This window comes from Oncorhynchus masou, chromosome 13, assembly GCF_036934945.1.
Source record: "Oncorhynchus masou masou isolate Uvic2021 chromosome 13, UVic_Omas_1.1, whole genome shotgun sequence".
In the NCBI taxonomy this organism is placed as follows: Eukaryota; Metazoa; Chordata; class Actinopteri; order Salmoniformes; family Salmonidae; genus Oncorhynchus; species Oncorhynchus masou.
In genome coordinates, this window is record NC_088224.1 from 50,813,244 (window position 1) to 50,831,909 (window position 18,666).

General features: G+C 43.3%; 1 long non-coding RNA gene across 5 annotated transcripts in view; it reads left to right on the forward strand.

Moving 5' to 3' along the window:
- LOC135552513 (uncharacterized) overlaps nt 1-18,666 on the forward strand; it is a 184,374-nt gene that overhangs the window by 74,153 nt on the left and 91,555 nt on the right. For 2 of the 5 annotated variants that reach the window (XR_010457466.1, XR_010457464.1), the window contains exons 5-6: nt 15,692-15,954; nt 16,099-16,135. This is a non-coding gene — a long non-coding RNA (uncharacterized LOC135552513). Of the gene's footprint in view, nt 1-15,691; nt 15,955-16,098; nt 16,136-16,644; nt 16,752-18,666 lie in introns of all 5 variants that reach the window. The other 3 variants (XR_010457465.1, XR_010457468.1, XR_010457467.1) reach the window with 3 other exon arrangements.

The window sequence follows — 18,666 nt, forward strand, 5'->3', positions numbered from 1 at the left end:
TCCTTCCACCACCAGTGAGATGGGACCCATGGACTGATGTGGTAGTCTTGATACATGCGTCTATTCTCTCCGTGACCTGGGGTGAATAATGTGCGAGTCGGTCCGGAGGTGCTGATTCAGTCTGGGTTTATGATTGGCGAGTGTTTAATCAGTGGCTGCCCCCCCCCACCCCTCCCAGGTGTGCTGTATTTGTGTGACACAGTGGCTTTTCAATGGGGCTCTACTGTGAGTATGTGACAATCTCCTATACAGAGGTACAGGAGAGGGACAGGGAAACACTGGCCTCCTAGCTCGTTGAGATAAACCTCTGCGTCTATACTCCCCTCTTCTTGGCATGTGGAGCGTTCCTTTGTCACATTGCTGCGTTGCTCCCTATATGTTGGTGGCTGTGTTCTGAAATCCACCAGGGCCTCACCAGGGCCTCAGTTACACTTTGAGTACAGGTAGTGATTAGAGGAAGGGGAGTGTATTCAGAAACTGACGAGAGCTGAGATGCTAGTATAGATGATGAGGATGACGATATTAACAATGACGATGAAGATGATGATGTTGCAATAATAACAATGGTGATGAAGATGATCCATTTGACCCTGGAGCAGTCGTCTATCTAAGTCATATGGCAGGGCTATGATCCTGCTTAATTATTAAGCTGTGCTCCCCTCATCTCGCTGAACTATTAATGTGCTGTGAACTGTCAGACATTAACTGAGTGGACTGTCAGGTCTCCCCTGGTAACGCTCTCTCTAACCCTCACTGACCTGCTCACTCTTAAACTCCCTCTAAACTCTTAGTACTAACTTCTCACTCACTCACTCACTCACTCACTCACTCACTCACTCACTCACTCACAAAATAAATAAATAAATAAATCAAACATTCTAGTGGTATAGCTTTTTTCAACCTCATCATTTGTCACAAAGTAACTCGGTCTAAACCCTTACTCCCTAAACTCTAAACCCTTACTCCCTAAACCCTTGCTCCATACTCCCTGGTTTCTGTCAGCCCTGGTATGGGCGTGTTGGAGAGGGTGGAGTGGAGGCAGGCTGCCATTAAATCAGTCAAATATTACATCTCATCTCCCCCCACTTTTTATCGACTGCACTTAACCCTCTTTTGGGAGCAACATAAAGTGGAGAATGGGTTACCCCACTTTTAATGGAGTTCTTATTGGGATTATGCTTTTTGGGATCATGCTAAGAGTAGTAAATCGTGTCTAGTGAGCTAGGAGAGAGGGGGTGTGACTCTGTGTCAGGGGGGGCATCGTGATCTGATTAAAAACATCCTCTCAGTCCCAAATGGAACCCTATTCCCTCATAGACTCATAGTGTGCTGGTCAAAAGTAGCGCACTATAAAGGGAATACGGTGCCATTTGCGACACAGCCGCTGACTTTTGTCTGTGTTTCCATTGTAGAGGGGGACAAGTGACAGCCCTACCATTCATTATCTTAACCCCACCCCTCTGCACCCCCCCCCCCCCCCCAATCCTCTTAACAGTTTAAAATAGCTACTACCTCTGTGCGTATACTAGAGGTCGACCGATTTAGTCGGCACAGACGATTTTCACGTTTTCATAATAATCGGTAATCTGCATTTTTGGAAGCCGACTACATAGCAGTCCACTAGGAGACTGCGTGGCAGGCTGACCACCAGCAAGGAGCCACGGTAATTCAAATCAAATCAAATTTTATTTTTCACGTACACATGGTTAGCAGATGTTAATGCGAGTGTAGCGAAATGCTTGTGCTTCTAGTTCCGACAATGCAGTAATAACAACAAGTAATCTAACTAACAATTCCAAAACTACTGTCTTATACACACAAGTGTAAGGGGATAAAGGATATGTACATAAAGATATATGAATAAGTGATGGTACAGAGCAGCATAGGCAAGATACAGTAGATGGTATCGAGTACAGTATATACATATGAGATGAGTATTACATAAAGATGCGGTAGATGATATAGAGTACAGTATATACGTATACATATGAGATGAATAGTGTAGGGTATGTAAACATTATATTAGGTAGCATTGTTTAAAGTGTCTAGTAATATATTTTACATAATTTCCCATCAATTCCCATTATTAAAGTGGCTGGAGTTGAGTCAGTGTGTTGGCAGCAGCCACTCAATATTAGTGGTGGCTGTTTAACAGTCTGATGGCCTTGAGATAGAAGCTGTTTTTCAGTCTCTCGGTCCCAGCTTTGATGCACCTGTACTGACCTCGCCTTCTGGATGATAGCGGGGTGAACAGGCAGTGGCTCGGGTGGTTGTTGTCCTTGATGATCTTTATGGCCTTCCTGTAACTTCGGGTGGTGTAGGTGTCCTGGAGGGCAGGTAGTTTGCCCCCGGTGATGTGTTGTGCAGACCTCACTACCCTCTGGAGAGCCTTACGGTTGTGGGCGGAGCAATTGCCGTACCAGGCGGTGATACAGCCCGCCAGGATGCTCTCGATTGTGCATCTGTAGAAGTTTGTGAGTGCTTTTGGTGACAAGCCGAATTTCTTCAGCCTCCTGAGGTTGAAGAGGTGCTGCTGCGCCTTCTTCACGATGCTGTCTGTGTGGGTGGACCAATTCAGTTTGTCTGTGATGTGTACGCCGAGGAACTTAAAACTTACTACCCTCTCCACTACTGTTCCATCGATGTGGATAGGGGGGTGTTCCCTCTGCTGTTTCCTGAAGTCCACAATCATCTCCTTAGTTTTGTTGACGTTGAGTGTGAGGTTATTTTCCTGACACCACACTCCGAGGGCCCTCACCTCCTCCCTGTAGGCTGTCTCGTCATTGTTGGTAATCAAGCCTACCACTGTTGTGTCGTCCGCAAACTTGATGATTGAGTTGGAGGCGTGTGGCCACGCAGTCGTGGGTGAACAGGGAGTACAGGAGAGGGCTCAGAACGCACCCTTGTGGGGCCCCAGTGTTGAGGATCAGCGGGGTGGAGATGTTGTTGCCTACCCTCACCACCTGGGGGCGGTAAATTGATAGTTAGCAAAAACAATCAATCTTAACATAATCACGAGTTAACTACACATAGTTGATGACATTACTGACATTACTAGTTTAACTAGATTGTCCTGCGTTGCATATAATCAGTGCGGTGCCTGTTACTTTAGCATCGAATCACAGCCTACTTCGCCAAACGGGTGATGATTTAACAAAAGCTCATTCGCGTCAGGGTATACGCAGCAGTGTGGGCCGCCTGGCTCGTTGCCAACTGTGTGAAGACCATTTATTCCTAACAAAGACCGTAATTAATTTGCCAGAATTTTACATAATGTCATGTTATGTTACGCCATAACATAACATTGAATGTTGTGCAATGTAACAGCAATATTTAGACTTATGGATGCCACCCGTTTGATAAAATACGGAAACGTTCTGTATTTCACTGAAAGAATTAAAGTTTTTGTTTTCGAAAGGATCGTTTCTGGATTTGACCATATTAATGACCCAAGGCTCGTATTTCTGTGGGTTTGTTATATTATAGTTAAGTCTGTGATTTGATATTTGATAGAGCAGTCTGACTGAGCGGTCGTAGGCAGCAGCAGGCTCGTAAGCATTCATTCAAACAGCACTTTCCTGCATTTGCCAGCAGCTCTTCGCAATGCTTGAAGCACAGCGCTGTTTATGACTTCAAGCCTATCAATTCCCGAGATTAGTCTGGCAATACTAAAGTGCCTATAAGAACATCCAATAGTCAAAGGTATATGAAATACAAATGGTATAGAGAGAAATAGTCCTATAATTCCTATAATAACTACAACCTAAAACTTCTTAACTGGGAATATTGAAGACTCATGTTCAAAGGAACCACCAGCTTTCATATGTGTTCATGTTCTGAGCAAAGAACTTAAACGTTAGCATATTGCACATTTACTTTCTTCTCCAACAGTGTTTTTGCATTATTTAAACCAAATTGAACATTTCATTATTTATTTGAGACTAAATTGATTTATTCATATATTATATTAAGTTAAAATAAAAGTGTTTATTGTCATTATTACATATATATATATATATATATATATATATATATATATATATATATATACAGTGCCTTGCGAAAGTATTCGGCCCCCTTGAACTTAGCGACCTTTTGCCACATTTCAGGCTTCAGACATAAAGATATAAAACTGTATTTTTTTGTGAAGAATCAACAACAAGTGGGACACAATCATGAAGTGGAACGACATTTATTGGATATTTCAAACTTTTTTAACAAATCAAAAACTGAATTTGATTTTGGGCGTGCAAAATTATTCAGCCCCTTTACTTTCAGTGCAGCAAACTCTCTCCTGAAGTTCAGTGAGGATCTCTGAATGATGCAATGTTGACCTAAATGACTAATGATGATAAATACAATCCACCTGCACTGTAATAGTCTCAGAGGTCCGTTAAAAGCGCAGAGAGCATCATGAAGAACAAGGAACACACCAGGCAGGTCCGAGATACTGTTGTGAAGAAGTTTAAAGCCGGATTTGGATACAAAAAGATTTCCCAAGCTTTAAACATCCCAAGGAGCACTGTGCAAGCGATAATATTGAAATGGAAGGAGTATCAGACCACTGCAAATCTACCAAGACCTGGCCGTCCCTCTAAACTTTCAGCTCATACAAGGAGAAGACTGATCAGAGATTCAGCCAAGAGGCCCATGATCACTCTGGATGAACTGCAGAGATCTACAGCTGAGGTGGGAGACTCTGTCCATAGGACAACAATCAGTCGTATATTGCACAAATCTGGCCTTTATGGAAGAGTGGCAAGAAGAAAGCCATTTCTTAAAGATATCCATAAAAAGTGTTGTTTAAAGTTTGCCACAAGCCACCTGGGAGACACACCAAACATGTGGAAGAAGGTGCTCTGGTCAGATGAAACCAAAATTGAACTTTTTGGCAACAATGCAAAACGTTAGGTTTGGCGTAAAAGCAAACACAGCTCATCACCCTGAACACACCATACCCACTGTCAAACATGGTGGTGGCAGCATCATGGTTTGGCCCGCTTTTCTTCAGTAGGGACAGGGAAGATGGTTAAAATTGATGGAAAGATGGATGGAGCCAAATACAGGACCATTCTGGAAGAAAACCTGATGGAGTCTGCAAAAGACCTGAGACTGGGATGGAGATTTGTCTTCCAACAAGACAATGATCCAAAACATAAAGCAAAATCTACAATGGAATGGTTCAAAAATAAACATATCCAGGTGTTAGAATGGCCAAGTCAAAGTCCAGAACTGAATCCAATCGAGAATCTGTGGAAAGAACTGAAAACTGCTGTTCACAAATGCTCTCCATCCAACCTCACTGAGCTCGAGCTGTTTTGCAAGGAGGAATGGGAAAAAATGTCAGTCTCTCGATGTGCAAAACTGATAGAGACATACCCCAAGCGACTTACAGCTGTAATCGCAGCAAAAGGTGGCGCTACAAAGTATTAACTTAAGGGGGCTGAATAATTTTGCACGCCCAATTTTTCAGTTTTTGATTTGTTAAAAAAGTTTGAAATATCCAATAAATGTCGTTCCACTTCATGATTGTGTCCCACTTGTTGTTGATTCTTCACAAAAAAATACAGTTTTATATCTTTATGTTTGAAGCCTGAAATGTGGCAAAAGTTCGCAAAGTTCAAGGGGGCCGAATACTTTCGCTAGGCACTGTATGTATATATATATACACACAAATCGGCCAATTTAATCGGTATCGTTTAAAACATTTTTTTTTTAGGTTCTCCAATAATCGGTATCGGCGTTGAAAAATCATAATCGGTCGACCTCTAGTGCAACCGCACAGGAGTACAATTTCTATTGGTGGGGACCTGTACAAACGGAGTTATAGAGATGACAATCAGGGATTGAGAGCCGAGTCGTTCATATCTTATTGTACAGTGGCAACCTCCTCTAGCCCCCATGTCGCTTTATTCCATTCAAACCACACACGCACGTACAAACCACACACACGCACGCACAAACCACACACACGCACGCACAAACCACACACACGCACGCACAAACCACACACACACATGCACAAACCACACACACACACGCACGCACGCACAAACACACACACACGCACGCACAAACCACGCACACACACACGCACGTACGCACGCATGCACGCACGCACAAACACACACGCACGCACAAACACACGCGCACGCACGCACAAACACACACACAAACGCACACGTGATCAGTGGACACTGTGTCAGTTGGATAGGCCTCCTCTGCATCGTACATCTCTCTCTCCCTCTCTCTCCTTTAATACATATTCCTGCTGTGTTTATCAGCTGTCTTAACATCTTTAAATGCTCACTGACACGCTTGGTTGACGAGGTGAGATGTTGCTCTGACTGATAATATTATGTCTTCTCCTTCATACCGTCGCCCCTCCTCTCTCTTTCTTTTTCTGTCTGTCACCCTTTCTCTCTCTCTCTTTCTCTCTCATTTTCCGTCTCTCTCTCGCTTCCTTTCTCTCGCGCTGATATTTGACAGCAGTCATCTTACTCGCCCCCCGTTCATTTTCTAGTAGCTGTCGTTCTGCGTCTGTCTTTGTGGAGGATACCCCGTCTTGTGGTGACAAGTTTATTGCTTTTAAGCTGTGCCTTGTGTGGTGATATTGGTACTTTGTGGTTACTCTGTGTGGTGGGTTTGTGTAGTGCTTAACTGATGATGAGGGGGGAGAGTGTGTATGATGTATGAACACACGTCTACACAACTTTTGTATCAGCTGTACAGGTGTGTGTGGCTTAGCATGTAACTGTTTGGTTAGTTGCGAGGGGCGTGCTCTGTCCTAATACATTATGTCCTCATATGATGCAGGTTGTCTTCCTAATACATTGTGTCCTCATGATGCAGTTTTTCCTCCTAATACATTGTGTCCTCATGATGCAGTTTGTCCTCCTAATACATTGTGTCCTCATGATGCAGTTTGTCCTCCTAATACTTTGTGTCCTCATATGATGCTGTTTGTCCTCCTAATACATTGTGTCCTCATGATGCAGTTTGTCCTCCTAATACTTTGTGTCCTCATATGATGCTGTTTGTCCTCCTAATACATTGTGTCCTCATGATGCAGGTTGTCCTCTTAATACTTTGTGTCCTCATGATGCAGGTTGTCCTCCTAATACTTTGTGTCCTCTTGATGCAGGTTGTCTTCCTAATACTTTGTGTCCTCATATGATGCAGTTTGTCCTCCTAATACTTTGTGTCCTCATATGATGCAGTTTGTCCTCCTAATACTTTGTGTCCTCATATGATGCAGTTTGTCCTCCTTATACATCGTGTCCTCATGATGCAGTTTGTCCTCCTAATACTTTGTGTCCTCATATGATGCAGTTTGTCCTCCTTATACATCGTGTCCTCATGATGCAGTTTGTCCTCCTAATACTTTGTGTCCTCATATGATGCAGTTTGTCCTCCTAATACTTTGTGTCCTCATATCATGCAGTTTGTCCTCCTAATACTTTGTGTCCTCATATGATGCAGTTTGTCCTCCTTATACATCGTGTCCTCATGATGCAGTTTGTCCTCCTAATACTTTGTGTCCTCATATGATGCAGTTTGTCCTCCTAATACTTTGTGTCCTCATATGATGCAGTTTGTCCTCCTAATACTTTGTGTCCTCATATGATGCAGTTTGTCCTCCTAATACTTTGTGTCCTCATATGATGCAGTTTGTCCTCCTACTACTTTGTGTCCTCATATGATGCAGTTTGTCCTCCTAGTACATTGAGTCCTCATGATGCAGTTTGTCCTCCTAATACATTGTGTCCTCATATTATGCAGGTTGTCCTCCTAATACATTGTGTCCTCGTGATGCAGGTTGTCGTCCTAATACATTGTGTCCTCATGATGCAGGTTGTTCTCCTAATACATTGTATCCTCATGATGCAGGTTGTCCTCCTAATACATTGTGTCCTCATGATGCAGGTTGTCCTCCTAATACATTGTGTCCTCATGATGCAGGTTGTCCTCCTAATACATTGTCTTTATACTGTATACCTTTTGATTTTGCTATCCATTCCCAGTATCTCTAAGGATAGCTCTCTATCTCCAGGCTCAGATCTTAAGTCTCTGAAGGTATAAATTAAGCCCTCCTCAGGAGTACGGCTGAGACGGCCAGTCTGCTGCGGTGGTGAAAGGGTTACATCCACCAGCCAGGGGAGGTTGAGGAGGCCTGAGAGGGGAGAGCTAGGATAATGCATAGGTGATGAGCCCTGGGCTAATGGACCTCTCTGTTAGCCCTGGAAAATCCAATGACTTGCCTTCTTCTGCACCTCAAGTCCCTATGTCCCCTCCATTCATGCTGACTCAAGATATTAATCTCCGCCATGTCAATTGGGGGAATAAGTGAGAAAGAGGGAGTGAGAGAAAGAGAGGAGGCGAGGTAGGAAAACCTGAAGACATAATGCAATTATTTGAAACTTGACCACTGACGACAAAGAATTGTGCCGGATTGGATGGCTGCCTTTTTACGGGCTTCTAACCAACTGTGCTGTTTTGTTAGTTTTTTCACGTTTTGTAACTTATTTATACATAATGTTTTATACAAAAATCACTTATGGACATCAGAACTGCATTACCTCACCTCAAAACTGGACAGAGATTTTTTTCTTTAACGAGTCGGACTCAAAGGATATACTGCTTTCTCAGGAACGGGCCCAAATCCCTGTCATTTGCGTGAAGAAAAGACGGAGAAAAAGAGGGCGGAGGTCAGACTGCCTTCTGAGAATTCGTAGGCGAGTGGGTAAACCTCCACTACCGTCCGTTCTATTGGCCAACGTGCAATCATTGGAAAACAAAATGGATGGAAATCGATCAAGACTATCCTACTAAAGGGACATTATAAACTGTAATATCTTATGTTTCACCGAGTCGTGGCTGAACGACGACTCCAACACCATCATTAAGTTTGCTGACAACACAACAGTGGTAGGCCTGATTACCAACAACGATGAGCCTATAGGCAGGAAGTCAGAGACCTGGCAATGTGGTGCCAGGACAACAACCTCTCCCTCAATATGAGCAAGACAAAGGATCTGATCGTGGATTACAGGAAAAGGCATGCCGAACAGGTCCCCATTAACATCGACGTGGCTGTAGTGTAGCTGGTCGAGAGTTTCGTGTTCCTTGGTGTCCACATCACCAACGAACTAGCATGGTCCAAACACACTCAAGTCACCCAAGTCATAAACTGTTCTCTTTGCTACGGCATGGCAAGCGGTACCAGAACGCCAAGTCTAGGACCAAAAGGCTCCTTCGCCTCTCTGGGATATGTGGGACGCGTCCCACCTGGCTATAAGCCAGGGAAAATGCAGAGCGCCAAATTCAAATAAATTACAATAAAAATCAAACTTTCATTAAATCACACAGGCAAGATAGCAAATTAAAGCTACACTTGTTGTGAATCCAGTCAACATGTCAGATTTAAAAAAGGCTTTTCGGCAAAAGCAAACGATGCTATTATCTGAGGACAGCACCTCCGTAAACAAAGAGAGAAACCATATTTCAACCCTGCAGGCGCAACACAAAACGCAGAAATAAAAATATAATTCATGCCTTACCTTTGACGAGCTTCTTTTGTTGGCACTCCAATATATCCCATAAACATCACAAATGGTCCTTTTGTTCGATTAATTCTGTCAATATATATCCAAAATGTCCATTTATTTGGCGCGTTTGATCCAGAAAAACACTGGTTCCAACTTGCTCAACGTGACTACAAAATATCTCAAAAGGTACCTGTAAACTTTGCCAAAACATTTCAAACTACTTTTGTAATACAACTTTGGGTATTTTTTAACGTAAATAATCAATAAAATTGAGGACGGGATGATCTGTGTTCAATACAGGAAGAAAACAAACTGAAGCATGCTTTCTGGTCACACGCCTCTAACAGTACACTTCAAGTGACCCTCGTTCAAGATGGCCGTACTTCTTCATTACACAAAGGAATAACCTCAACCAATTTCTAAAAACTGTTGACATCCAGTGGAAGCGATAGGAACTGCTAGAAGGTCCCTTAGAAATCTGGATTCCCAATGAAAACCCATTGAAAAGAGTGTGAACACAAAAAAAAAAGATCTGAATGGTTTGTCCTCTGGGTATCACCTGCTAAATAACTTCTGTTATACACACAGACATGATTCAAACTGTTTTAGAAACTTCAGAGTGTTTTCTATCCAAATCTACTAATAATATGCATATCCTATCTTCTGGGGATGAGTAGCAGGCCATTGAATTTGGGCATGCATTTCATCCGGACGTAAAACTACTGCCCCCTGTCACCAAGAAATGAAAAGCTTCTACTCCCAAGCCATAAGACTGCTGAACAATTAATCAAATTGCCACCCGTACTATTTACATTGACCCCCCCATTTGTTTTTACACTGCTGCTGCTCGCTGTTTATTATCTATGCATAGTCACTTTACCCCTACCTACATGTACAAATTACTTCGACTAACCTGTACCCCCGCACATCGGTACCGTTACCCCCTATATGTTGCCTCGTTATTTTCATCATTTAAAAAAAAACTTCAGTTTGTTTTGGTAAATATTTTCTAAACTCTTTCTAGACCTGCATTGTTGGTTAAGGGCTTGTAAATAAGCATTTCACGTAAGGTCTACACCTGTTGTATTCGGCACGTGACAGATAAATTTTGATTTGATTTGATCTGGAGCTCCGGCTTTAATTAATTGTGTGCTGCCAGCAGCTACAGTAGGATTAGAGAGGGACATCCATGCGCGAGAGAGAGAGAGTGATACGGTATGTAGTTAAGGCAAAATGATATAGGATCCATGTGTGAGCGAGAGAGACACAGAGAAAGGGATTAGATGTAGTAGAGCGAGAGAGAGATGTAGATGTGGGCTAATGATGCTGACAGGGCCAGACATCAGACTTAGAGCTGCAGCCTCTCAGCCCCCAGACAGACTCCTAGTCATCCCTCTCTCCCTCCAGCTGATGGATACGCCAGACATCTCCAATTTGCTAATATTGGCCCGGCAGCAAAAGGGCAGAGCATTAAATGGAGCTCTTTCTAACACGTTGACTTGTTTGTCCTCTTTTACTTAATTAAGTAGGGATAAATAATGATCCTTCTTACGGGAACAAACACAGGACAAAGCTTTTTTTCTTATTTTCCCCTTCCCTTTCCTTCGATGTTGTTGGTTGACTGATTTCGCGAGAGCAGCGTGCTCTGTGGCCGGGGTCGTCCAATTGGAGGTCCCCTCTCTCTCTCTCTCTCTCTCGCTCTGCTCCCTTCATCTCTCTCTTTTATCACTCGCTGGCCATTTCCTCTACTTTCCTTTTCTTTCTTTATAATCAAAAGCCCTCGTGTTTCCCTTCTGCTTTTACTTACCTAGGTCAGATACCGAAGGGGAGAAATATTTATCTCTACTTCTAATTTCTATACTGAACAAAAATATAAAGCAACGTGTAAAGTGTTGGGCCCATGTTTCATGAGCTGAAATAAAAGATCCCGGAAATGTTACGTATGCACGAAAAGCCAATTTCTCTCAAATGTTGTGCACACATTTGTTTACATCCCTGTTAGTGAGCATTTCTCCTTTGCCAAGATAATCCATCCACCTGACAGGTGTGGCATATCAAGAAGCGGATTAAACAGCTTGATCATTACACAGGTGCAGCTTGTGCTGGGGACAATAAAAGGCCACTCTAAAATGTGCAGTTTTGTCACACAACACAATGCCACAGATGTCTCAAGTTTTGAGGGAGCGTCCAATTGTCATGCTGACTGCAGGAATGCCCACCAGAGCTGTTGCCACATGTTTCAGCATGATAATGCACGGCCCCATGTTGCATGTTGCAGAAAATGTCCCAGATCTTCCATGGCCTGCATACCCATTGAGCATGTTTGGATGCTGTGGATCGGCGTGTACGACAGCGTGTTCCAGTTCCCGCCAATGTCGAATAACTTTGCACAGCCATTGAAGAGGAGTGGGACAACATCCCTCAGGCCACAATCAACAGCCTGATCAACTCTATGGGAAGGAGATGTGTGGCGTGAGGCAAATGGTGGTCCCTCCAGATACTGACTGGTTTTCAGATCCACACTCCTTTTTTTATTTTTTTTTAAAGGAATCTGTGACCAGTAATTTGAAATCCAGGTATTAGGACCTAATTAATGTATTTCAATTGACTGATTTCCTCATATGAACGGTAACTCAATAAAATCTTTGAAATTGTTGCATGTTGTGTTTATACTTTTGCTCAGGGTCGTGCATTATTTGTCTAGCTCACAAATAATGTAGACTGGCTCTTAAATAAGCTATTTAATGAAATAAGCATCTATTAATGAAGAGGTTATTAGTATCTTATGGCGTTGCAAAATTCCGTTAACCTTCCCAGAAATAATGTAATAACTGGTATTTCTGAAAAACCTGTGACTTTTGGCAAAGTTACCGGAATTTGCAATCTTAGTATGTCACACTGTGTGTGTGTGTGTTAAGTTAGTGTGGCTGGAAACTGATCAGTTTTATAAAGTTACCGAAAGGAGAAGTGATGTCACAAGGTCACTCCTACGCTATGTCTCCCTGATCGTTAATAAAAGAGCATTCAACAAGCCACTATTAAACATTAGAGACAGTCAGAGTTTGTGCGGGGTGGAGTCCATAGTGCCAACTCCTACCCCCCCCTCTGTCTTTCTCACTCTCTTGATTTTTTTCTCTCTCTCCTCTCTGTCTCCCTTTCCCTCTCCTCCTCGTCTGTCTCTTTCTTCCCACTATCTCTCCCTCTCTCCCTCCCTCTTTTTCTCCCCCTCTAATCTGCCCCCTATGGATGTCGAACCAGCCACTTCCATCTCGGCGGCCTTGTGTTACACCGACATTACTATCTGCACTGCCTCAAATACAAATTGGATGAACAGCCCCTGACACTTTTTCAATATTATTACATTAAACCAAGTGGATGTTGATTGATAACCTAATATTGGGCTAATGCAAAACATCAATCATGGCAAGTATATTAATTATTTAATATCGCAGGCCTAATTCAGAAATCAATGTTGAAGGCAGAGGGAGCGAGAGAGGGGTGGACGGACAGACTGGCGAGGGAAGGAAAGGGAAAAAGAGCAGGAGTCCCTGAAGACCTGATAAGAGAGGGAGAGAATATGATGTTTTAGAAAAAGAGAGGAGCGAGTGTTAAAGGGGCCTTTGTGAGTCCTCCTCTCTCTGTGTGCTGCTTGTTCTGTATTCATTTGCCAATAACATGGTCCTCCTGTCTTGTGTGTCCCTGTGGCCTAGAGGCCTCTAATGGAATGAGCTGTCCCTTCGGTCCTGGGATGGACAGACAGGGCTGGATAGGGGACCGGAGGGGTCGGGGGTTATTGATGAAGTCATGACAGGACTAGCCATTGAGGGGGAGGGAGAGGGAGAGAGTGCCTAGAGAGATACAGTAGATAGATAGATAGACAGAGAGAGGTATGGGGGAGGGGGGGAAGAGAGAGCGAGGCGAGAGCACAAATCGAAAGAGAGTGAGGGAGCATGATTTGACTGCAGCCCCAGCTCTTGCTCCAGCTCCATGTGAAATTGTTTCCCGCTAATTGCGCTTCGTTAGATAACAGCGCGCTGTCGCCGCGGTAACAAATGTCTCCCTGTTTCTTTCCTCTCCGGCAGCTCATGTATAATAAATGCGGGTGGTGTGTTATGGACAATGTAATGTAATTAAAACTAGATTACATTTTTTTTCTTAAGTGGTCACATACAGACTCACCCAGTGATTGATGCGGTAATGAACAACTTGACTCAATTCCTCGCTTTGTCTTTTTGTTGTGGCGGAGATGGGAAATCGCAGATTAGCTTTGGGCCACTTGGTGCTGTTGAGTCTTGCCCTTACACCCAGGAGTGCAGCAGTCAAAAGGGTTCCTCTGAAATGCGCTGCCATTAGCAACTCTCTTTTGTTTTGGGCTGGGGATGGATTTATGGAGGGTGGGGGTGGTATCGGGGTACCATTGTGACAATTAGGAGAAAGGGGGTTAGGGACAGATATATGGGGGAGGAGGGGCAACAGGCTGGCAGAGAGAGAGAGAGAGAGAGGAGAGATTTAATTGAGTTTCTATGCCAAGGCGGCAAGTGGTAATTTTAGAGATGGTGTAGATTTACACTGTGATGCTGCTGGCTACATTAGGGGCTGAAGTCTGTCGATAAGCCTCTCTCTGTCTCCCTGTCTCTCGCTTCTTTTTCTCTCAATTCAATTTAAGAGCTTTATTGGCATGGGAAACATATGTTTACGTTGTCAAAGCAAGTTAAATAGATCATAAACAAAAGTGAAATCAACAATACAAAAAATGAACAGTAAACATGACGGCGGTCTTTCTCAATAGCAAGGCTATGCTCGCTGAGTCTGTACATAGTCAAAGCTTTCCTTAAGTTTGAGTCAGTCACAGTGGTCATGTATTCTTCCACTGTGTACTCTCTGTCTCTCTCTCTATTTCTCTCTCACACACATGCACACACACACACACACACACACACACACACACACACACACACACACACAAACCGAAAGGCCTGCCATGGTCAGCGTATGGGTTGTCAGGAGAGAGGGGGGCAATGCGGGGGAGGAGAGGGAAGGGGGAACTGTTTGCTTTCTCTTTATCTTTTGATTTCCTCTGCAACAATTTTGAAATGTGCCAAAAAAGCATCTATTATTTACTGCCAATTTGCTCTTTTAAACCGACTACCCCCCCCCCCCCCCCACCCCACCCCCCTTCCTCCTTTCTCCATTCTGTGGATGCTGCTACACTGATCATAATAATACATACATGTTTTATGAATTATTCCTTGGTGATTAGCACACCGTTTCCCTCTCTGTAGTTTGTAGGGTTATTAGCAAGTCAAAGTTCAGGAAACGTCAGTGCAACACAAACACACACACACTCACACACACACATACATACATACATACATACATATCATCAGCCTGTCTGTCTGTGTAAGGTTAACAATTAAGCCAATTCCTTTTCTGTGTGTATGTTCTTATTCTCTTTTGATTAAGCAAAGCCCGTTTTTGATGCAATCAAGACCAATTTTGATCACGTAGCCTATGAATGCATCCCAAATGGCACCCTTATCCCTTTATAGTGCACTACTTTTGTCTAGGGCCCATAGGGAAAGCCGTAGGGATCCAATCAACAGTAGTGCACTTTAAAGGGAATAGGGTGCCATTTTGGAACACAAGCTGCATTCTTCAGTGCATCCCAGTAAGATGGATAGTGAACTGGGAGTGGCACTGGGTGAACTGGATCAAATTCGACACTCTCATTGACCATACAAAAATTCCTCACTTTGTGGACAGATTTTGAAACCTCTCCCTTCAACTCTTCCTCTCTGACTGGATGCAGGGTGTTTTCTAACTTGTACTTGCCTTTCTTGTGCACTTGTCCTACTAGCACTGATTTTGCTGCTTTATTGAGGAAAGTTCTTACTTGTGACTGCGATATGTGGTTGTCTCACATAGCTGTCTTAAATCGATTGCACTGAAGTCGCTCTGGAGAGTAGCGTCTGCTAAATGATTCAAATGTAGCCTAAATGTAAAATATGTTTGCTGTACCTTCACTGTAAATGCTCACAAACAGATGGCATCAGGGGAAAGGAACTATTTAATGGAAGTCAAGTAGCCGAATTTAGGTTAGCTGTAACCAACATTATCTTGTACACCAATTACTATACCTTCAGAATACACAGACGGACGGGACGGGACAGACGGGACGACCGACCGACCGGATGGACCGACCGGATGGACCGGGACAGGCGGACGGACGGACGGGACGGACCGACGGGTTTCATAACGGTATCATCATCCGGCTCTGAAAGAGGAAGGCCAGGCCTCTTCAGAAATGCTTCTCCCTTTGAAACACCAAATGAACAACACCCCTTGATAAACAGCTATTATAAAGGTTATTCCCGGGATGGAGAGAGGATTAAGCGAATGCAGTGAGGTGTGTGTGTTGTCTGTGTGACTCTTTCTCGCTCTGTGTGTGTGTGTGTGTGTGTCTTGTGACTTTTGTGCGGACCATTGTTTATTTAAGGAGTCGTAGCTCACACTTTATTTAACGAGGAGGAAATGTGTTCTTGTGTTGCAGGGACAGTGCCAGCATCAAAGCAGCATGAGAACATCTGGTACGTTCTCATTCCTCCTCCCTCACCACTATCCCGTTCACCATCTTTGATATCTGCATCCCAAATGAACATGCGCCAGAATGGGCTTTGAATACGTCACTCCCGCAGGACTTCTGGTCGATTTTTTTATCAATTGGGCACTTACTATTTCATTTACTCTTCCCCCTCTCTGATTTTCCCTGGCTCTGGGATGTTGCCCCCCATCCCCATCCTCTGTCTTTTTTCTGTCTCCTTTAGTCTTTTTGTTATGTTTTCAATTACTTTTTGATGTGGGGATGAAATGTGTGCACGAGGAGAGAGAGGCTGCAGATTCTTGCGCCCTCTGACGTGGTGATGACTTGATGAGGCACATTTACAAAAATTTAGACACTTACTCATTTCAGGGTTTTTCTCTATTTTTACTATTTTCTACATTGTAGAATAATAGTGAAAACATCAACACTATGAAATAACACAAATGGAGTCACCAAAAAAGTGTTAAACAAATCAAAATATATTTTATATTTCAGATGATTCAAAGTAGCCACCCTTTTCCTTGATGACAGCTCTGCACATTCTTGGCATTCTCTCAACCACCATCATGAGGTAGTCACCTGGAATGCATTTCAATTAACAGGTGTGTGTTTTTAAAAGTTAATTTGTGGAATTTCTTTCCTTCTTAATGCGTTTGAACCAATCAGTTATGTTGTGACTAGGTAGGGGTGGTATACAGAATTTTTGGTAAAAGACCAAGTCCATATTATGGCAAGAACAGCTCAAATAAGTAAAGAGAAATGACAGTCCATTATTACTTTAAGACATGAGGGTCAGTATATCCTGACATTTTCAATAACTTTGAAAGTTTTTTCAAGTGCAGTTGCAAAAACCATCAATCGTGGCGGCAGGTAGGCTTGTGGTTAGAGCATTGGGCCAGTAACCGAATGGTTGCTGGATCGAACCCCGAGCTGACAAGGTAAAAATCTGTTGTTCTGCCCCTGAACAAGGCAGTTAACCCACTGTTCCTCGGTAGGCCGTCATTGTAAATTAGAATTTGTTCTTAACTGACTTGCCTAGTTAAATTAAGGTTAAATAAAAAATAGTACAACAAATTGGTATGATGAAACTGGCTCTCATGAGGACCGCCACAGGAAAGGAAGACCCAGAGTTACCTCTGCTGCAGAAGTTCATTAGAGTTACCAGCCTCCGACATTGCAGTCCAAATAAATGTTTCACAGAGTTCAAGTAACAGACACATCTCAACATCAACTGTTCAGAGGAGACTGCTTGAATCAGACCTTCATGGTCGAATTGCTGCAAAGACACCACTACTAAAGGACACCAATAAGAAGAAGAGACTGGCTTGAGCCAAGAAATACGAGCAATGGACATTAGACCAGTAGAAATCTGTCCTTTGGTCTGACGGGTACAAATTTGAGATTTTTTGTTCCGTCTTTGTGAGACGGATTATCTCTGCGTGTGTGGTTCCCACCGTGAAGCATGGAGGAGGAGGTGTGATGGTGTTTGGGTGCCTTGCTGGGGGTGCTTTGATGATTTATTTAGAATTCAAGGCACACTTAATCAGCATGGCTACCACAGCATTCTGCAGCGATATGCCATCCCATCTAGTTGGCGCTTAGTGGGACTATCATTTTTTTTCCAACAAGACAATGACTCAACACCCCTCCAGGGTGTGTAAGGGCTATTTGACCAAGAAGGAGAGTGATGGAGTGATGCATCAGATGACCTGGCCTAAACAATCACCCGACCTCAACACAATTGAGATGGTTTGGGATGAGTTGGACCGCAGAGTGAAGGAAAAGCAGCCAACAAGTGCTTAGCATGTGTGGGAACTCCTTCAAGACTGTTGGAAAAACATTCCTCATGAAGCTGGTTGAGAGAATGCCAAGAGTGTGCAAAGTTGTCATCAAGGCAAAGGGTAGCTGCTTTGAAGAATCTAAAATATATTTTGTTTTGATTAACACTTTTTTGGTTTTTACATGATTCCATATAATATAATATTTCATCGTTTTGATGCCTTCATTATTATTCAACAATGTAGAAAATATAAAAAATAAAGAAAAACCCTGGAATTAATCTCATTTTTGACTGGTACTGTAGCTCGGCTCTCTCTCTCACACACACACACTCACACACACACACACACACACACACACACACACACACACACACACACACACACACACACACACACACACACATATGAAGTCTATACTCGGGGCCGCTTCAGCACATCACTTGGGCCCCCTGAAAAGACCCCAGGGACGGTTCTGAAAATGTTATGTCCAACATCTCCCAGATTCTTCTGTTCTCTCTGTAATACCGGGGTCAGAGTGCCATGCAACAAAGTGAAAAGATTTTCCTCTCCTCCTTTTTGGGTGGGAACGAACAGCAGATTCCAGGTGCCTTTTTTTCTCGCGCTTTTCCTTGGGATAAAGGGATGAATAATAGAGAGAGGTCAAAGGGGGTGATGGCACTCTTGATGTAGAGACAGTTCAGAGTCACCTCCCTTAGCCTAGCGTAGCCATGCTCCC